The sequence below is a fragment of the Bidens hawaiensis genome, unplaced genomic scaffold (genome assembly GCF_021521415.1).
Source record: "Bidens hawaiensis isolate Kalapana, Puna unplaced genomic scaffold, B.hawaiensis_p1.1 tig00031722_1, whole genome shotgun sequence".
Taxonomy (NCBI): Eukaryota; Viridiplantae; Streptophyta; class Magnoliopsida; order Asterales; family Asteraceae; genus Bidens; species Bidens hawaiensis.
In genome coordinates this window covers 61,167-82,119 of record NW_027495352.1, presented here as the reverse complement: position 1 = coordinate 82,119, position 20,953 = coordinate 61,167, and positions in this window count along the sequence as shown.

The window sequence follows — 20,953 nt, the reverse complement described above, 5'->3', positions numbered from 1 at the left end:
TACATAAACATATTTAACACTGAATTTATGGTAATTATGAGCTAGATCAATAGTTAAGGTATTAATCGATTATACATAGATCTTAGATCTGTTAATTGTTATTGGATTTATACACCCAGGTTCCAACACATTATCCGAGTACGTTGGTGCACAATCCCAAATGAAAAGGACCTTACTTGCTCATTTATATTTGTTCATGGAATCGTATGTTTTTAATGTACATATATCAAAACTTGTTTGAACTCACTAAATATTCATATAGTTGACCTTTATTTTATATATATGCTACAGGTACCTTATTTAGAGGATGATGCCGTGACAATGACATTAGTACTTAGGATATTCAACTTAAATGGACGAATTGTTTAACTGTGTATTTCTTTGTATTTTCCTTGTAGTTCTTGTTACAAACTTGTGTACTTGATGTTTAAATTAACTAATGATATTATTGTCACTTAATAGTGTCACATGTATTTTGAGCAATCTGTACGTCACACTCGGACCTTACTTGCGCTTATCTGAGTAAGTTGGTGCACAATCCCAGCTGGAAAGGACCCTACTTGCTCATTTATACTTGTTCATTGAATTGTATGATTTTTACGTACATATATCAAAATTTGTTTGAACTCATCAACTATTCATATAGTTTACCTTTATTTTATATATATGCTACGTGAAAATGATATTAGTACTTAGGATATTCAACTAAAATGGACGAATTGTTTAAATGTTTATTTCTTTGCATTTTCCTTGTAGTTCTTGTTACAAACTTGTGTACTTGATGTTTAAATTAACTAATGATATTATTGTCACTTAATAGTGTCATATGTGTTTTGAGCAATCTGTACGATACACGGCGTATTCCGCTTTAGCCGGGGTGTTACATTAAATGAGGAGACAATGGATATGTTGGAACAAGAGGAGGATTTTATGGTTATGGATACATATGAGGTGAGGTTTTACACGAGTGTTCCATCTAGGAACTCGTCGTTTAATTATGATGACGTGGAAGTTGAAGATGTGACAACTGAGGAATATACAGACTTGTACACACGACCTAATTTTGATGAAGGAATTTCATTTTTCACAACCATACACAAAATATTATTCACACATCTATTTTATATTGACGGAATAATGCAAAAGCCAATACCATAAATATCTACACATGTTACACTATATGGTAGGTAGTTCTTTTCAGTGTAGGAAATTTCCATGTAAAACTAATATCGTTGTGTAGGTAACTACACTTTCACAAAATGTGAAAGCCTTATCGATCTCAGATCTCTAAAGCTCGATTAATACTTAAACAGAACTAGTTCATTGTTGCTATTGATTATATGTATTGATTGTATATATATTCGTATTAGTTTATAGTATGTGTATATATAATATTAGATTGAATAATTTGAATGAAGCTTGAGAGAGAATTGGACAGAGTTTCGTTACTTTAATCTCCAAAACTTATATTAAACTGTGAACAATGTTCAGTATAAATAAAAGATGGACCTAGTTCGTTAACATTCCCTAACGAACTAGAGTCCACTTCGTTACATACATTAAATGAAGTTAACCTTAGCGAATCATCTCCTGATTCGTTAAACATCCTTAACGAATCAGGAGGAATAATAACTTAGATCTAGTTCGCTAAACATCCTTAGCGAACAAGACTATAACTTTAGTGAACTACCTTAATACATTAATAATTTATTACATAAATAAACGACAAATACATTAACGTTAAATACAAAGACTCGAGACGCAAAACCGTGTACTAACAGACACCCCCTCGTCTTGAGCTCTTTGTCTTTGTCACTTGAAACGCTTGGACTGCCAATCTCTGCAGCTATGAATCCCGTTCTCATAACATACACGCACAACGCGTTGGAATTGCATAGCCAGATCGTAGTCTTCTTTGCGCTCAATCAAAATCTTGTTCTTGTGCAACACATCATTATCGGTCTCGGTTAAATTCACCAACCACATCGGGTCAATGATCTTTACAACTCAGTCTTCAACCCTTTGCCCAGAACAATGACGGCCTCACCGGTTCGGTTGTCGTAATACCAGCGGCTAAAGGATAGATGCATGTGTTGATTCAAAGTCTTCACTGGTACCCGTTTCATGGTCTTTGGCGGCTTGAACTTGAGAACCAACTTTCTCCAACCCGTTCTTGGATCAATCTCATCAATACGTTTACGGGTTGGAACCTGGGGCTTGAGGAACATAAATCCATGGTTAACTTCAAATAGCAGATGTTGATGGAACCAATCTACTATCCGATCACCCCCACGGTTGATAAATGGACGACACGCGAGGGTACGAACATCCCAATGCGGTAACGTAAGAACGTTCATTATCTTCTCATAATACTGAATCCCCTTTTCCCATTTCACAATGCACACCATAAGCTCATAATCATATAACCAAGAAATAATGTTACCTTGAACCTTTGACACAGTTTTAAATGAAGTCATTTGGTTGGCCTTGGCACGAGCAGCAGCTTCGTCCTTCTGCTCTTTATCCACATACCGGTACGCATATATAATCTTATGAGTTCTCTTTCTTCGACACCCAAACCATCTCGAAATGTCAACAGCAGTCAAATTTTCAAGTGACCTAACCTTGGTATCAACCACACGTTTACCCTTAGATGCCTTCTCCATATTATCTTCAGCGGCTTCAAACATTTGCTCATTGAATACTGGAGCACCTTGATCAATGTTTGTGTGTTGAAACAAATTGGGATATTCCTCAGCAGTGACATCTTCAACCTCGACTTCCTCATCTTCATAAATATAATAGGTGTTCATCTCAACAGTTCATAAATATACCTCAATGTCAGGTTCGGCTTCTAACACAGTCAGCTGTTCGTCGTTCAAGCCAAGCAGTAATGAAATCTGCTCTCGTGTTAATGATCGCTCAACGAACTGACCAACCTCAATCTCATTTCTATTTACCACACTCTTAACCACCCCCGATCCATCCACGAATATGACTGTATCAGCTTCTATCATCTCGATAGGTTTGGCAGCTGTATAGTCTTGATAAATAATAATCTGTTTATTCGAGTCATCACCACCACCGGTACCTGCACCTGAGGATGAGCCGTGCGTTTGTTTAGGCTCACCTCCTACACCAGATTCATCAGGGTCTTCCTCATCATTCTTGAGCTTCTTTAAAGCATCATCCTTGCAAGTTAATTGTAAGATGAGATCCTCTTGTTCTTTGAGCTTCACCCCCTGAGACTCAACAATCGCACGAAGCTCTTTAGTCTCTTTTTGACAAAATGAAACATAACTCATCAGCCTTATTTGATTCTCCATTAGGCGTTCTTGATTGAGCCGGTCAGCAGACATTTTATTTTCATACAGATTAAGAAGGTTCAAAAGCATGTCTGTCTGACGGTGTGGTGGCATGTTATACAGAGATGGATGAACTGGCTGGATAGGTCCCTGAGGCCGTGTAATTTTCATAAATGAGACAACACTAGGTGGAGGGGGCCTCATAGACAGTGTTGGGGGAACAGTAGAAGGTGTAGCAGAAGGCATTGGTATTTCAGCTAAAGCCATTTGTGGAATCATACCAAGCTTATCATGAGGAACCATCGTCGTTGTCAAGGTAAGCGCCGGAGTGCTAGTAGTAAGCGGCACTGCCGGACGTTGAGAAATAGTTGTACGAGACAGTGGAACACCAATAATTACTCCAGCTCCAGCAAATACACGTCTCTTTGCTGAGCTTTCTGATGCAGGCTCTTTCCCCTTTCGTTTACGTTCTAGTTGAGCCACAATAGTAGCAGCTAGCGCAGCCTCTACTGCAGCTTGTTGTTCTCGGAGATCTGCATCACCATCACCACCATTTCCACCATTATTACGATCATCACCTCCATCGTTCACACCTTTTCCTTCCTCACGCTCGGAGTCCGAGTCATCATGGATCCAGCGTTCCTCGAGAGGACATACATAATCAGGATTAACAATATGACCAATCATACGTTTGTCCTGCAGCCTCTCCTTGCAGTAGATCGTCATTCTACGCACAGTATCGACCTTCATGTGTTCTAAGGCAAGAACATCATCTACCAATGTTTGATCAATAACCTAGTTGGGTATCAAGTCGTGAATAATCAGCTGCAAAAATCTTGGATACATTAAGAACTTCTTCTTTTGGGCCTTTTGTTGACATTGCTCTTTTAGATGATAGAAGATCATCTCTGAGAAGTTGAACGGTTTGTTGAGAACAAGTTCCACAAAAGCCGATTGCAAAATGATTTGGCATACATCAAATCCACCTCGACCACCACCCAAATAATGAATCAATATGTGTAGAAGATACTTGTAGGGTGGGCACAGTCCATTCTTGTAAACATAGAATCTTAAATATCTCCACCATAACGTACACGTCTAAACAAAACCTTGATTAATTCCTTGTCGAATCATTGTCTCCAAAACAAAGTACACGTTTAATCACTTCAACATCCACTTTTATAGGAGTTTGATTGATTGTGGCTCGAATGTGATTCTCGATGTCAACAAACTCAGCAGTATTACAGAACTACCTAATAATGCTCAGATAAAAAGTAGGTCGAGCAGTATTATAGCATAGTGTATCACCGAACGACGTAAAAATGTTAACATAGTCCCAAAACGAGCTTCGTCAACAACATTTGAATCAACATAAGCACAGATGTTGTGTTTCTTATCATATGGTAGCAAAGGTATTTCAGCTTGCTCTTGTTGTTGTTGTTTTTGTGGAGCAGCAGGTGGGTCTTGATCCATTTGATCAATCATTATACTGAATAAATACAAACGAATATAAGTAATGTGAAAGTTTAGAAACCATACAAATTTTATATACTTTAAGAACTTATATATATCTATCAAGAAACAGTATAATTAATTTTTGATTTCGTATGTAATCAATGTATCGACGCGTTTAGACCCTTGGAGTATTTTATTAATTTACAATAATTATTGACATTAATTAAATAATTAATTTTGAAATGTCATTCGTTAAAAACATAGTCTGATTCGTTACTGAATCAACTGATTCGCTATCAAGTAAATAGGTAACAAAGAAGAACTAGCGAATTTACTATTAAAAATAACGAACTAATTCCTAGTTCATTAAGAATTTGACGAATCCACAGCTCATTCGGTAAAGAAATGATTCACTATTCTAGTTCGTGTTCAATCCTTAACGAATTGCACACGGAGGAGTTACAATTCGCTAAGTATAACGAATGGCCACAGAAGGCTTATTCTTTGATTATCTTGGTCAAGGTCAAAATTGACAATAACACAGAAAGTCAAAATTGCAATTCTGAGTTTGATTACTCTATAATTGTCGATGGATAGCCGAACAAATAATTATATAAGTCTCGGGAACCCATTGAGAAGCAGATAATATCGATTTTGAGGTTCAACATCATGAAATAAGTTAGGTTATTAAGGGTGTGAACAAAGTATAAACACCCGAAACAACAATCAAATAATAAACCCGGCAATCAATAATCAAACTCTGATTAAAGATCACCAAGGGTCTCGGAAATCCACTCTGATCAAAATGATATCAAATCTAAGTACATTATCAGAGTATTAATCCGATTAAACAGGGTTTCAAAAATCTTAAAACCCTGATATCAAAATCACATAATTAGCATATCAAAAAGTGTGCCATTTTTGACGAAAACCACAAAGAAATGATCATCAATACCTTATAAACACAATGGTATACTCAAAACACTGAAAATCAAAGATCAAAAAATCTGAAAAATTTTGGCAGAGTAACTTTGTGTGTAAGGAAGAAGGGTGAATAGGACGGTTCGTTGCACACCGTCCTATATATACTGACAAGCACGATTCTCAAAATAACGAATCAGCTGATTCGTTTGAAATTTGAAATAACGAATAAGTTGATTCGTTAACATGTGTCATGAAGAAACATACGCGATTCATATCTAATTCGTTAGATTATGCTTAGAGAATTAAAGCCATTCGTTACAGAGTGCGGAAGCGAATGAGGACAACGAACTAGAATATAGTTCGTTAAAAATGGCCTAATTCGTTATGCATAATTTAACGAAACAACCTTTTGTTACTTAATTTTAAATGAATAAATAGATAAAATAAATTAAATAAAGAATTTAATTATTATTCAATTAATTTAAGAGAATTACCGAGGACCTTCATCTCAATAATCAAATACCTTAAAAAAAATATCGAGATTTCATATCTCGATCATCAAATAACTTTACTCGTTTCAAGTTTTTGAAACATAATTTAGAGAATTAAATAATATGTAAAACGAAAAAGAAAAATATTTTTGAAATTTTGTAAAATCTAAAGAATGTATTTACATCAAAGAATATCAGAACCAAGAAATAGAGAGTATCTTTTTGTTTTTTTCTAAGATTTTCAAAAGCAGTACATATTTTTGTATTTTTGTTGAGTTTGAGCAGAGAATCATATTGACCAAAATGCCCTTTAATCATAGTTTTATATTTCAGCGATATTATGACTGGCGTTAAGTCGATCATTGATATTGTTGTCCACTTAAATCTTATAACAAGCCTTCAAGCATTTTTGTGATATGGTTAATGGTTCAATTAACGCACAGAATATTAGAAACTATCAGCCCCTAATCTCGATTCAAGTTTATTTTGATTTTTGCCAAATCATCCCAACTTGACTTAAACCGTTGTGTTGATCAAAATTTTGAACACCAATTGAGAATTTTATAATTTTTGAGCAATGCATCAAGTTTTCTTTACTGTGAGTGAGTATGCACGAGTCCATCTGTCAGCTTACATGCATTGTATCCCCTGGGGTCCGTTTCTTATTGGTATTGAGACGCGCGCAAGGGAGGAACAATTGTATGACTAACAGCGGATTTTGATCAAGTCAACAATTTGGATTGTATGAAGTACAGCAGTGATCAAGTTTAGTGACTTTGGGTTTGCTCTAAAAGCGAGTGAAATATTCATGCATATGAATACCCATATGATTAAGCCGCATAAAGACTCACAATGTCCAGAATCCTAACGCTTGTTATTTGCTTTATTATATTTTTGGGTGATCAACATCTATAAGACTTGAGTATGACCGATTATTACGTTTCTGCCATCCTCACCGAGACTTTTGCTAGAGAATAACACCTCTTTCAATTTGGCTTTTCTTTAGGTTTATATCACTTACTTTACTCTAACTGCTTGTTTAAGACCTATCCATGCACCAACGATTAAGCACTCATTCTTTTAAGCTTATTTCTTACTGGATTTGGGGTCAAATAATCAATGTACTATCATTTTCTCTTTTTGCTTCAAAAACTCAAAATTTTAAGGAGCGTAAACTAAAATGAATTTAATCACTCCGGTTACTTTCAGTCTATAGTGTAATGGCTATCCTATCAATCTACAGGAAGATAATAGGACCAAAACATGCAAGCATGCTCCACATACTTAAATAACCGATATAATTTTCAGCGAGAAAATGAGGTTGATGTGGTCTAAAATATACATATTATTATGCATATTTCCTACACTTTTTAGTAATTTTGAGCCATGTTTTTATTGAACATATTTATATTTGGCTTATATTCGAATTTTGAAGGTTTAAAGAGACAACGAGCCGAAACTAGTAAATCAACTAAAAAAAGAGATATTAATTATTGTATGAATTTGCTTGTTACATCACACATGAATTACGTATGATTTATATATATAAATTTGAAATATTAAATTATTGTGTGAATACTAATTATATGTCACAAATTGGCAGAATACGTTGGCGACGTATAGTTTTCTTGGATGCACAGAAGTATAAACGAGCTATGGGCCGAAGACGTCAAATTTGGTGGGCCCTTTGGTGAGGTTTCTTGGAAAACAAATTTCACAATCTAATATAAATGATTTATATCATAAAAAAAACCCTACGTGAGTATATTTGTGTGAGCCGCAAGTTGCCACAAAAAAATACATCATTATTGTTGGGTTCTTGGGAGGGGAGACGCCTACCATAGCACAGGTGGGCACGAGAAGTCAACATACATATTTTCTTTGAAGTGTGGACAACGAACCAAGCAGAACAAGCATTATTATTATTAGTTTAGTTTGGGAGCTGTTCATCACAGGAACTAAAGCAACGATTTTATTTTCGGATTTCACGTTTACTCAACAAAACATCCTCTTATTACTCGGTTGGCTTCTATTACTTTTTTGTTATGAACTCATTTATTAAACTTATATGTTTTATGTTCTTGAACATGATTGTTAGCTAAAACCTTTTTAGTTACTTAGGCTTGGATGATGTTTTGTTGATTGTTTTGGAAATTTCGGTTTTCAGGTTTTGTTTATGGTTTTTGATTAATTAAAAGTTTTGATTAGTTTTATTGGATGTGTTTCATGTGTATTTACTTTTGGTTTGTGTCTGAGTGAATGTTTCACATGTTACTTGATTGATTGTCTTTCAAATATAGGTTGCATGTTAGGGTTGTCTACTGTGTGATTGCAACTTGTTTATGGTTTATTGAGCTCATTCACCATAGAAACTGATTTTTGGCATATTATTGGAAGTTTATATTCTTACTAGCTTAAATATCCGACGGGTGATAAGTTGTCGGGTTTGTCTGCGTTGTTAGGGTTTTAGGTTAAATTATCTGACAGGAGGTTTGCCTATTTTTGCCTTAATTTCACTGTTTACCCGTGTCCTTTTATTCAAAACCACCCCGTGTACTTAGATGCATTGAGATAGTCAAACCGACGGGTTAGCTGTTTTATAGGGTAATTAATCATAATTGGTGAACTGACAGGTGAACTAATAAGCCGGTGTTTTTACATGATCTCTAAGACTTATTTTTAGGTGACACCTTGAGAGTGATTAAGGATCCATTAAGTTTCTTAGGGCTTCATACCTTTAGATTCCCGATTGTCATAGCATTTTTCCGTAACCGATAAAAGCCCGAGTCGTCACAATTCAGATTCCTTGCCTAGGTAACTCTTGCTCTCATTTGAATTTGCTAAAGTCTTATTCGGTAATTTATTTTTCTAGTTTACAATTTAATTAGGTAATTAGTTTAATTAATTATTAGTTTTTAAAATAAAATAAATAAAAATCCAAAAATAATATTTTCTTAATTATTACTTTAAATTTGCTTTTAGAACTAGCTTCGTTAATTTAATAAGTGTCTCTAGGGTTCGATATTCCCGGTCTTCCCTTAGCTATTCTACACCCGATAAATTCACTTGCCTGTTTCTAGTGGTTTGGTTTAGGGTATTCTGGGTTTTTATTACTCGTTGTGCTTGGTCATTATTTGCTAAATTTTTATATACCACTTTACGCACATCAAATTTTTGGCGTCGTTGCCGGGGACACTTAGGCGATACCGTAACTAGCTTTGATTGAAATTAATTGAATAATTGGTCTTATTTGTATTAGTTTGTTTTAAGCCAGTCCGTGTTATAGATTAAATGTGTCTAGTCGTCTTTAGGATAATTTTGTTTCTGTTTTATTTAATCGAGTCTAGTTAATATGTTTAATAGATCGAGTCATTTTAGGAGTATTTTATATAGAAGATGTTGGAAAGAGATGATGTTGGAAAGAGCTGAAGAAGAGGAACGTGAAATAGTTCGGAAACTAGAGGTATTGGAAGCTAGGCTTGATAAGTTGATCGAAATATATAGGCTCCGTAAATTAGAAGAACTAGAAGCTAGGTTAGAGGAGCTAAGTGCTATCAAATTGAGAGTCCTTTTTACAAAGAGCAGCAAGCCGTCTATGAAACGGATGATGAATTCTGGGGTGATGATTATGAGGGCGTGATAGAAGAGAAGGAGTTGGAGCTACATGATTACACGAATCCGAGTGAAGATGTCATTGTGAAGCCACTTGACCAGATGGAAGATGACGAAGAGAAGGGGCATGCACCATCTTGGGAGGATGAGTTTGGTGATGAATTGGTGGGTTTACCAGTTTATGTAGAAGATGGAGAGTTTGACCCTATTGGCGATCTTATATACTTAGAAACACTAATCACGGGGAAGCAAGCAATGGAGATCAAGCGTGTACCAAACGAAAAAGAAGAGTTAGTGGAAAATGAAGAGGATCAAAATACGATGGTAGTTGAGTCGCTACATCATATGAAGTTTAGCAGGTCTGTGAAGGAACTAGATAGTGTATCGCCACCGAAGTTGAAAAAGCCGAAGAAGAGGGCGCGAAAATATTTGGATCAACACGTTTTGAGGGTTCAAAAATGGTAAATTAAGAGTCATAGGAAAACACTGAAATGCAACACAAACCATTTTCCTCATTATATGCCACTTATTAGGTTTGGTCCGGGAAAGTTTAAGTATTTGTGGTCCGACCCGTTTGAATGTTTTAGATTACCTTTTAGTTTCACTATGTGTTATGTGATTAAATATGTTGGACGGGTGGAACTAAACGGGTTAGACCGGGGTTGGATAAAAGAAAAGCCTCCTGATTGAGATTTCATGAGCGAGTCCGGCTGAAGACTCTTCTGTAAAATTAGCGCTTTCCGGGAGGCAACCCGGTAGTATGTTTTGGTTTTTACTTTTATTTTTACTTTTGTTGTTTGGGTTTCTTGCTTTCTTGTGCTGGTTGTTTCTTGGTTTACTTTCAGGTTGCTTCAGAGATGCTATTGGATGATTGATGATACATGGTTTGATTCAAGTGTGGGGAGGTCATTTGTTTGTTGATTTCCGCTATCGTTCGTAAGTGACAACTTGGTAGAGAGCACTGGAGTGTGAGGCTTTCGTTCGAATTGGAGGGCATGAGACACGACTCGCAACGCAATATCGTCATATTTACCATGAGAGTCTGTTCCACTTTACTTATATTTAAATGTGCTTTAATTTTTGTCTTTTTCCTGTCTCATTGAGGACAATGTGACATTTAAGTGTGGGGATGGGAAACTGTCATTTTTTATATAAATCAAATTTTTTTAAATAATAATAATAATAATAATAATAATAATAATAATAAAAGTTTAAAAAAATATTCAAAAAAAAATTTGAAAAATTGTCCCGAATTTTTATTGAAAATTTTGCAAATAATGGAAAATGATAGAAAAATTTGAGGTTGATCTTTTAAAACTACTATAATATATAAGATTAAATAACAGATAGCGCACTTAATTTGGGATGTGTCGGTAGGCCCAACTAGCTTTGATAGTCCTCTTTAGCATATTTTATGTATCTAATAATTTGAAAAATGGTGAAACCTAATTTCGATGCTTAAGGAGGATTACCATAATCTAAAAACTTTGAGATGGTAAGACTTAGATGCACTCAAACCAGCATACCACCACATATCCATCTTTTTACGAGCTTAGACATAGTTATATACTTTAGGGTGATATAAAATAATAAAAATGAAAAAAAAGTATGTTATGAAAGTTATGAGTATTTCCAAAAATTGGTTCGAAAAGCAAAAGGAAGAGAAAGTTATGTATTGTAAAAAGCCAAAGAAGCATTCTCAAAAATAAAAAAAGAGGCCAAAGTTGCACATACTAGACAGGACTAAGAGTTTATGCGTTGCTAAGGGGATAGTGACTCTGCGGTTATCGCTATTGGGGCTCGAAGGTTCTTAGTCAATAAATATTTTTTTAGAGAATATATAAGACAAAGTCCAATAATATTTAGGGTATGCTCGTACGGCCTTCACATGACCATTCATCCATCAAATTCCACCGAGTGCATCTAATTAGTGCCATCAACGAGTCCTTGGCTTATGGTATTTGTCGAGCCAGTTTACTTCGACTCTAGTTTTTCTAGCTCTCTCTGTCTGAGATGGGGTAGGTGTAGTCGTAGCTTTTGAACTTTAAAATGCTTAATGCAATTGGGGGCTTGATAGGCTGGTGGCAGGGTTTAGGTGGACAACAATATCAGCAATCGCGGTTTTTGCGTTTATCTTTGCTTAAAAGATAACCTACATGTTTTAAAGATCAACTTTGAATTATGATTCCATTGCAATACATATTTTTCGAGGACGAAATATAATTAAGTGTGGGGATATTTGATGTGGTCTAAAATATACATATTATTATGCATATTTCCTACACTTTTTAGTACTTTTGAGCCATGTTTTTATTGAACATATTTCTATTTGGCTCATATTCGAATTTTAAAGGTTTAAAGAGAAACGAGCCGAAACTAGTAAATCAACTAAAAAAAGAGAGATTAATTATTGTTTGTATTTGCTTGTTACATGACACATGAATTACATATGATTTATATACTTAAATTTGAAATATTAAATTATTGTGTGGATACTAATTATATGTCACAAATTGGCATAATACGTTCGAGACATATAGTTTTCTTGGATGCACAGAAGTATAAACGAGCTATGGGCTGAAGACGTCAAATTTGGTGGGCCCTTTGGTGAGGTTTCTTGGAAAACAAATTTCACAATCTAATATAAATGATTTATATCATAAAAAAAACCCTACGTGAGTATATTTGTGTGAGCCGCAAGTTGCCACAAAAAAATACATCATTATTGTTGGGTTCTTGGGAGGGGAGACGCCTACCATAGCACAGGTGGGCACGAGAAGTCAACATACATATTTTCTTTGAAGTGTGGACAACGAAACAAGCAGAACAAGCATTATTATTATTAGTTTAGTTTGGGAGCTGTTCATCACAGGAACTGAAGCAACGATTTTATTTTCTGGTTTCACGTTTACTCAACAAAACATCCTTATTACTCGGTTGGCTTCTATTACTTTTTTGTTATGAACTCATTTATTAAACTTATATGTTTTATGTTCTTGAACATGATTGTTAGCTAAAACCTTTTTAGTTACTTAGGCTTGGATGATACTGATTTTTGGCATATTATTGGAAGTTTATATTCTTACTAGCTTAAATATCCGACGGGTGATAAGTTGTCGGGTTTGTCTGCGTTGTTAAGGTTTTAGGTTAAATTATCTGACAGGAGGTTTGCCTATTTTTGCCTTAATTTCACTGTTTACCCGTGTCCTTTTATTCAAAACCACCCCGTGTACTTAGATGCATTGAGATAGTCAAACCGACGGGTTAGCTGTTTTATAGGGTAATTAATCATAATTGGTGAACTGACAGGTGAACTAATAAGCCGGTTTTTTTACATGATCTCTAAGATTTATTTTTAGGTGACACCTTGAGAGTGATTAAGGATCCATTAAGTTTCTTAGAGCTTCATACCTTTAGATTCCCGGTTCTCATAGCATTTTTTCCGTAACCGATAAAAGCCCGAGTCGTCACAATTCAGATTCCTTACCTAGGTAACACTTGCTCTCATTTGAATTTGCTAAAGTCTTATTCGGTAATTTAATTTTCTTGTTTAATTTAATTTAATTAAGTAATTAGTTTAATTAATTATTAGTTTTTAAAATTAAATAAATACAAAATCCAAAAATAATATTTTCTTAATTATTACTTTAAATTAGCTTTTAGAACTAGTTTCGTTAATTTAATAAGTGTATCTAGGATTCGTTATTCCCGGTCTTCCCAAAGCTATTCTACACCCGATAGGTTCACTTGCCTGTTGCTAGTGGTTTGGTTTTGGGTATTCTGGGTTTTTATTACTCGTTGTGCTTGGTCATTATTTGCTAAATTTTTATATACCACTTTACGCACATCAGAGGTAAAATGCATAACACACACCCCAACTACTTTCCATTATCAGATAAATGGTTATTCTGAATATTTTCAAGAAATTATCAGGACCAACCATATACAAGTATATGTTCTTCAAACAGCAGTAATTAACATATTTTTCAGTTGATGAAAGTAAAAATCTTTTTGGTTTTTCTCTTTACAAACATAAAACACAATCTTTTTGTCTTTTCGGATTTTTCTATACAAACAAGAAATTCACAATATTTTTTAATTTTCAAATTTTCTTATAAATAAAAAGTAAAGAATTTCACAATCTTTTTATCTTTTTCAAGTTTTTTTTTTATTTTTCAATGTTTTTGGATTTTATCTATACAAATGAAAAACACAATCTTTTTATATTTTCTATTTCACCCCTAAAACCCAAAACCAAAATAAAATTTAAAAGAACAAACAAACTAAACAATAAAAATAATTATCCTAGTTTCAGGATATCAGCAAGGGTTTTCAAGTTATTTAAATCAAGAAAAAATTGAAAATGCATTTTATCAAATGCTTTGGTGAATAAATCAGCTTTTTGAAAATCTGTATGTATTTTCTCAAGGTCAATTAATTTCTTTTCATAACAATCCCGTATGAAATGATATCGAATTTCGATATGTTTCGTTTTAGAGTGTTGTACGGGATTTTTGGTGATTCTAATAGCAGCAGAATTATCAATTAAGATGGGAGTAGTAAGAAACTTCAAAACGTAGTCGCGAAGATGTTGTTGTATCCACAAAACCTGGGAACAACAACACGAGGCTGCAACATACTCAGCTTCGGCGGTTGAAGTGGAGATCGTTGTCTGCTTCTTACACTCCCAGGAAACAATCCGGCTTCCTAAGAATTGACATCCCGTTGTGGTAGACTAAAAAATTAATCTTGCATCCTCCATAGTCTGAGTCGGAATAAGCAGTAAGATCAAAGGTATCGTCTTTGGGCTACCATAACCCGATGTCAGGATTTCCCCTAAGATAGTGAAGAATACGTTTGACCGCTGCCAGGTGAGTCACTCGGGGACTCGCTTGGTACCTAGCACACAAACAAACATCAAACATTATGTCGGGTCAAGAAGCAGTAAGATACATCAAAGAACCAATCATAGCTCGATAGAGGGTTGGATCGACAGTATCTTCCATTTCATCCGGTGATAAATTGTGACCCACGGGGAGAGGAGTAGAAGGGATTTTTCCTACAGTAATCTTGAATCGGCTCAAGACGTCATTAACATATTTTGTCTGATGAATAAAAATTCCTTTCGCAGACAGATGAACCTACAACCCTAAAAAGAAATTCATCTCTCCTGTCACACCCTCAATTTTCGACTAACGGGGTTTTACCGTGAGGCGCGTGACATACCAGGATCTAGCCATGTGTCATAACTAACAACCAATTTATCATGGAAACTATTTAAATATTATTGCTCATCATAAATGAGGTAAGTACATTTACAATAAAGTTTTTACATTTGCGGAAACGTATAATTTATGAAAACACTTTAAAACCCGGAGTGTGTGTCAAGACGCCCAGACATAACATTTCATTAAAGACTCCCAGCATAATTCAATTCTTAGTGGGATCCATGCATCCTAGACTCATTTCAACTTCTCACTTGCACCTTAAACACCTGAGAAAGACAAGCTAAAACGGGTCAACATGACGGTTGGTGAGTTCACGGGTTTGAGTTTAAAAACCAGTTTGTCAAACAAACCATTTAGTAAGTAAACATTGTAAGCAATAAAGCATGGATATTGTATGCATTAGTAATACCGCTAGTTAATTACGCTAGCAATCATGTTATATTAGTGTGAGTTCCATTGTGACCGAGGCTGACTTGTTAGTTTGTTTGCCACCCACGGAGTCTAATATAAGACTAGTGCATATTGCGTTCCTAGTATATGAAACGCCCGGCGACTCCCTCAACCGAGAGCCCCGAGGGGGTTCGTCAAACCCAATAGTACAACCTTTCATTACCCAGCCAATATACAATTGTTAACGGTCCAATGTGCATGGGGGACTTCAGTATAAGTTCACTGTGTACCCATGAGGTATTAAAAAATCTACAATATCCCAAACAATTTTATTATAACATATACCATGTGTGACAAGTTTATTATTCTAGTTTATCAATAACTAGTTACTCTCACTTAGGTCACCAACGACACGACTAACTCAATGTATGCATACATGACACTACATGTATAAGAGTTCCTTAACGTAGTTAACAGAACTACCTGAGTTTACTAACACAGTCAACAGGATTTAACTTGGTTTAGTTAACGGAGTTAACCTAAAAATGTCGGGTGTCAAATCTTCCATCGAACTCATCTCGAACTTGGTTTGCATTGATTTCTCGAATTCCTTACACAACGTGTCGTTTGTTGACCCAAAGATTATGTCATCTACATAAATCTGGACGAGGAGAAGATCATCACCAATATTTTTATAAAACAAAGTGCAGTCAACAGTCCCACGTTTGAAACCATTACCCGTCAAATGGTCGGCGAGCGTGCCATACCAAGCTCTCGGGGCTTGATGGAGACCATATAATGCCTTGTTTAAACGGTAAACACGGTAAGGATAATCAGGGTCTTCAAAACCTGGAGGCTGTAAAACAAACACTTCCTCATGAAGTTCACCATTGAGAAAAGAGCTCTTGACATCCATTTGGTATACTTTAATATCTTTATAAGCAGCATACGCCAGAAAGATTCGAATCGACTCTAATATTGCAACTGGAGCATATACTTCTATGTAATCAATACCCTCTTGCTGATGAAAACCTTGCACCACTAAACGTGCCTTGTTTCTCACAATCACCCCACGATCATCTTTCTTACACTTATATACCCACTTAGTCGAAATTGCATTCTTGACTCGAGCAGGTTTGTCGACAAGATCCCAAACACCCACACATGCAAATTGCTGTAATTCTTCTTGCATGGTTTCTACCCAAGAAGAATCTTGAAGTTCCATACGAGGAGTCTTTGGCTCAACTTGAGATAGAAAACAAGTGAATTTAGCAAGATTTACAATTCCAGACGAATGAAAATCTGTATAAGCAAACAATACATTATTTTCACTTGACGAAGCAACTGGATGACGTTCTTGAACTCCCACATCAAGTTCTCCAATAATGTTTTCTTTCGGGTGATAAGTATGAATTCTAAGAGTGGGATTCTCAGGAACATCAATAGTTTCAAATAAATTAGTGTAATGTTCACCCAACTCGTGAGATGAAGCGTCACTATCAAGTTCAATAACTTGATCAACAACTAGAGTATCATTAGACGAAGTAGATGTATTATCAAAGAGAACTGAAGAATCACTATCAGGATCTTCAGTTGGAGAAACTATTGGAGCTTCAACATCATTAGAACAAGCAAATCGTGGAATTTCCAATTGATTCTCAAAATAGGCTCGAACTAGATCTTCATCTGGTTGCTCAGTTGATGGTGTAAACGAATTGCATAAGCCATCATAATCAAACATCCAGTCGGGACCTTTCCCTTAAGAAGGAGTAGTGTACTTTTGACAGTCCACATGATACCATTCTTCAACACAACCAAACGTGAAGTTAAATACCCGTTTCTTCGGAGAAGCGTATCCTAAAAAGTAACCTTCAATGGATTTTTCATCAAACTTTCCCACATCCTTTCTCAGCATCGTACAAGGACACCCAAAAGGTTCCAAGTACTTTAAATTAGCTTTACAATTATTCAACAGCTCATAACTGGTCTTCTTGAGCCTCTTAACATTTAGAACTCGATTGAGTGTATAACAAGCCGTATTCACCGCCTCATTCCAAAAATGGATAGGAAGCTTTGAATCAGCAAGCATCGTTCTAGCAGCTTCAATCAACGTTCTATTCTTTCGTTCAGCAACATCGTTTTGTTGTGGTACATATGGAGCACTGTATTCTCGATGAATTCCCTTTTGTAAACAAATGAAATCCAATACAGTATTTTTAAATTCAGTACCATTTTCACTTTGAATTCTCCTCACTTTCTGTTTGTATAGTGATTCGATCTTAGTGATTAAATTTTGAACGAGAACCGGTGTTTGATCTTTCGAACTCATAAACAAGACCCATGAGTATCGTGAATAATCATCAGTAACTACCAGGCAATACCAATCTCCAGAAATACTCGCACGATTCACTGGACCAAAAAGATCCATATGAAGTCGTTCAAGAGAAGCATCAATGTAATTCAATAGCTTAGAAGGATGTGACTTTTTCTTCTGTTTGCCCTTTTTGCAAGCAACACAGTGATCGGATAACTTAAAATTCTTCATAGACACACCTTCAACTAGATCATTTTCCATAAGATAGTTCATCTTACGAACATGAATGTGACCCATTCTACTATGCCATAGAATAGAATCTTTCACGGTTGCTTTCGAGACAAAACATGTTTCAATCGATGTTGATACTTTAAAACTCATATTTAAGACATAAATATCATTTGATCGAGGTGATCACATGACAACCATGTCCTCGTGAATCACATACCCCGGTTTTAAGATCAGACACTCTTTATCTGTAAATACTATTGTGTATTGCTTGTCACATATTTGCGACACACTCAATAAATTATGGTCTACTTTGTCACAATAATTAACCTTCTCAAAAGTAATATGCCCATTCGAAACATCACCTTCCTGTGTAATCATACCCCTAGAATTCCCAGCAAACGCCACATAACCTCCTTGAATATTTCTTACATTTGTTAAGAGGTTGAGATTTCAAGTAATATGACGAGAACATCCACTATCCTTGATCCAATTTTCACCAGAAATGGTCTTGGATGTACCCTACACACAAACGAAAATGATAAGTTCAAAAGGCAGCCCAGGCCTCAGTCTTGGGCACCTTTTGGTTTTCTTAAGAAAAGTTAAACTTAGTCGCCTTCAATTGTTGTTCAGCAACTTGAGAATAAGTTACAGGATTCTTTAACTTTCGTCTTAGATACGCAGCTTGAACTACATTTGAATTTACATTTTTGCATAACGGTTCAATTGGAATAAACTTTGGTTTAACAGAATCATGATTTTCATTCACATGAACAACTTTTCGAGGATGCACTTTAGAGAACATAATATGAGTATCATCATCATACGACAAAGGTCGTTTCAGAACCACCTTTATCAAATGAGCCAGTTTGGAATGGTCCTTGATAAAAGGATGAAGATTCTGATAGCTCTTCTGGCCATAGTTTCTTACTAAAAGGAAGCAGCTTCGCATGTTAACATGATGATGTTGAGAGTTAGTCAGAACAAGTGACACAGAGGATGGATGATGACTCACATTTTTGGTCATGCTTTTAGCAAAATTATCAGATAACTCAGATTTCTTTTTCAAAAATAAAAATCTAAGTTAGAACAATTTGAAAAACTTTTCAACGTATCTGTTCCAGTTGACTTCACAAATTGAACTTTCTTAGCCTGTTTTAAAACTTGCTTTGCTTTAATCAATGGATCAGATGGAGTTGATGTTTTAGCTTGAGCATACAAACGTTCAAGATCTTCAATCTTGGAAGTTTCATTTTGAAAAACACTCGCAATAAGCTCTGGTTTAATGATACTTATTGGAATGTTTTTCTCAGTGAACATTGTGTCTATCCCCTTTAATTTAAATATACCAGTAGATGGCTTGGAAACAGTTGGATTTATGAAACGCAACAAATCCTCATCAAAAATTTTGGGTTTTTCAGGTTTCTTAGCCCTCACTGGTTTGACTTTCACATGATTATCTTGTTTCACTTGAGTTGTGTGCGAACCATGCACAGCCTCCTCAAATTCATGAGTTTCACACGGTATGTGATTAGAACTTGGAATGTTCTTGTCTTTGTGTATGATTTCAGGTTCGAACACATCCTCAATGATAACTTTGTCAACATTTTCAACAAAGGCTTTGTTTCTTTGAGCATGAGGTTTCTGAATTGAAGGTTGGACTTTAACAATTTCATTTTTGACTGGTTTTGCTTTTTCAGAAATCACTAATTCTTTAACAATCACATCCTCTTCTTGTCTAACAAAAGGATTTGGTTTATAATCATGTTGAAAAGGTGGTGGAATTTCAAAAAACCCTATGCCTTTCTTTGAATCTTTTTGCTTACCAGATACTTCAGTTATCTCATTTAGCAAAAAAGAAGAATTTCTAAATTTTCCCAATATGTTCTTTAATTCAAGAACCTCATTCTCAAGATCGGTTATCTTTGATCTATGTTTCAAAATTTCTTGAAATTTTTTATCATTGATAGTTATTTTAACCGATAACTCAGCCTTAAGATCATGATTACTAATAGTCAATGCTTCAATCTTCTCTTTTGATTTCATTTGGGAAAATAAAGATTGCCTATATGTATCTTTCAAAGAAGCAATCTACTTAACTAAACTATCATTATGGGCTTTCAATGCATCTAACTTAGGTTTAAAGGTTTCACAATCAACACACGAAATGTTAATACCTACAATAGAAGAAGAATTACTAACCTCATTTTGCTTAGCCATGCAAGCAGACGTGGTTGAATCACTGATCTTTGTCATACAAGAGAAAGTAGTCAGAAGTTTTTCATTTGAGTACTCATATTCAGACTCGGTATCAGCATCAGAAGATAATTCACTTCCACTTGCATCTTGAAAGTACTCAGGAAATCCAAACGTTGCCAAATTTGCTTGATTGTTACCACATAATAGCCTTTGTAACCAGTCATCTCCATCTACGTTGGATAACATTGCTTGAGATCCAGAAGACGAAGGTTTACCTCTAGAAGACTTTCCTGCATCATTACCACTCTTTCCCAATGAGTTTTGATCTTGCTTTCTAGGACCGGTATACTACTTTTTAGGCTTATCACATTCTTTGGCAAAGTGACCAAACTCTTGACAATTGTTGCACTTAACCTTTAATTTATCAAATCCCAACTTCTTGTTCAAAGGTGGAAGATCTTTACCCGTTCTCTGCATATACTTTTTAACTTTTCTGACTATCATTGCCATGTTCCACATTAAGTCCATCAGTTCTAAATCATCAGGATCAATCTGATCGTAATCTTCATCAGTAAGATCACTTGTAGCAATCTTACTACTAACCAAATTCTCATATGAAGTCATGAAGGCTGACAAAAATGCAAAGTTTTATTCGGCCTCTTTCATGTTTACATTTGTTTTAGATGAGAATTGATTTGTGGGTGATGAAGATCCAGATCCTCCTGATGAACCAGAAGCACCAGAGAATCTCGAATTCCCAGCAGTATAGAAACAGGCTCGTGGATCACTATACAAGGTTGTTGAATT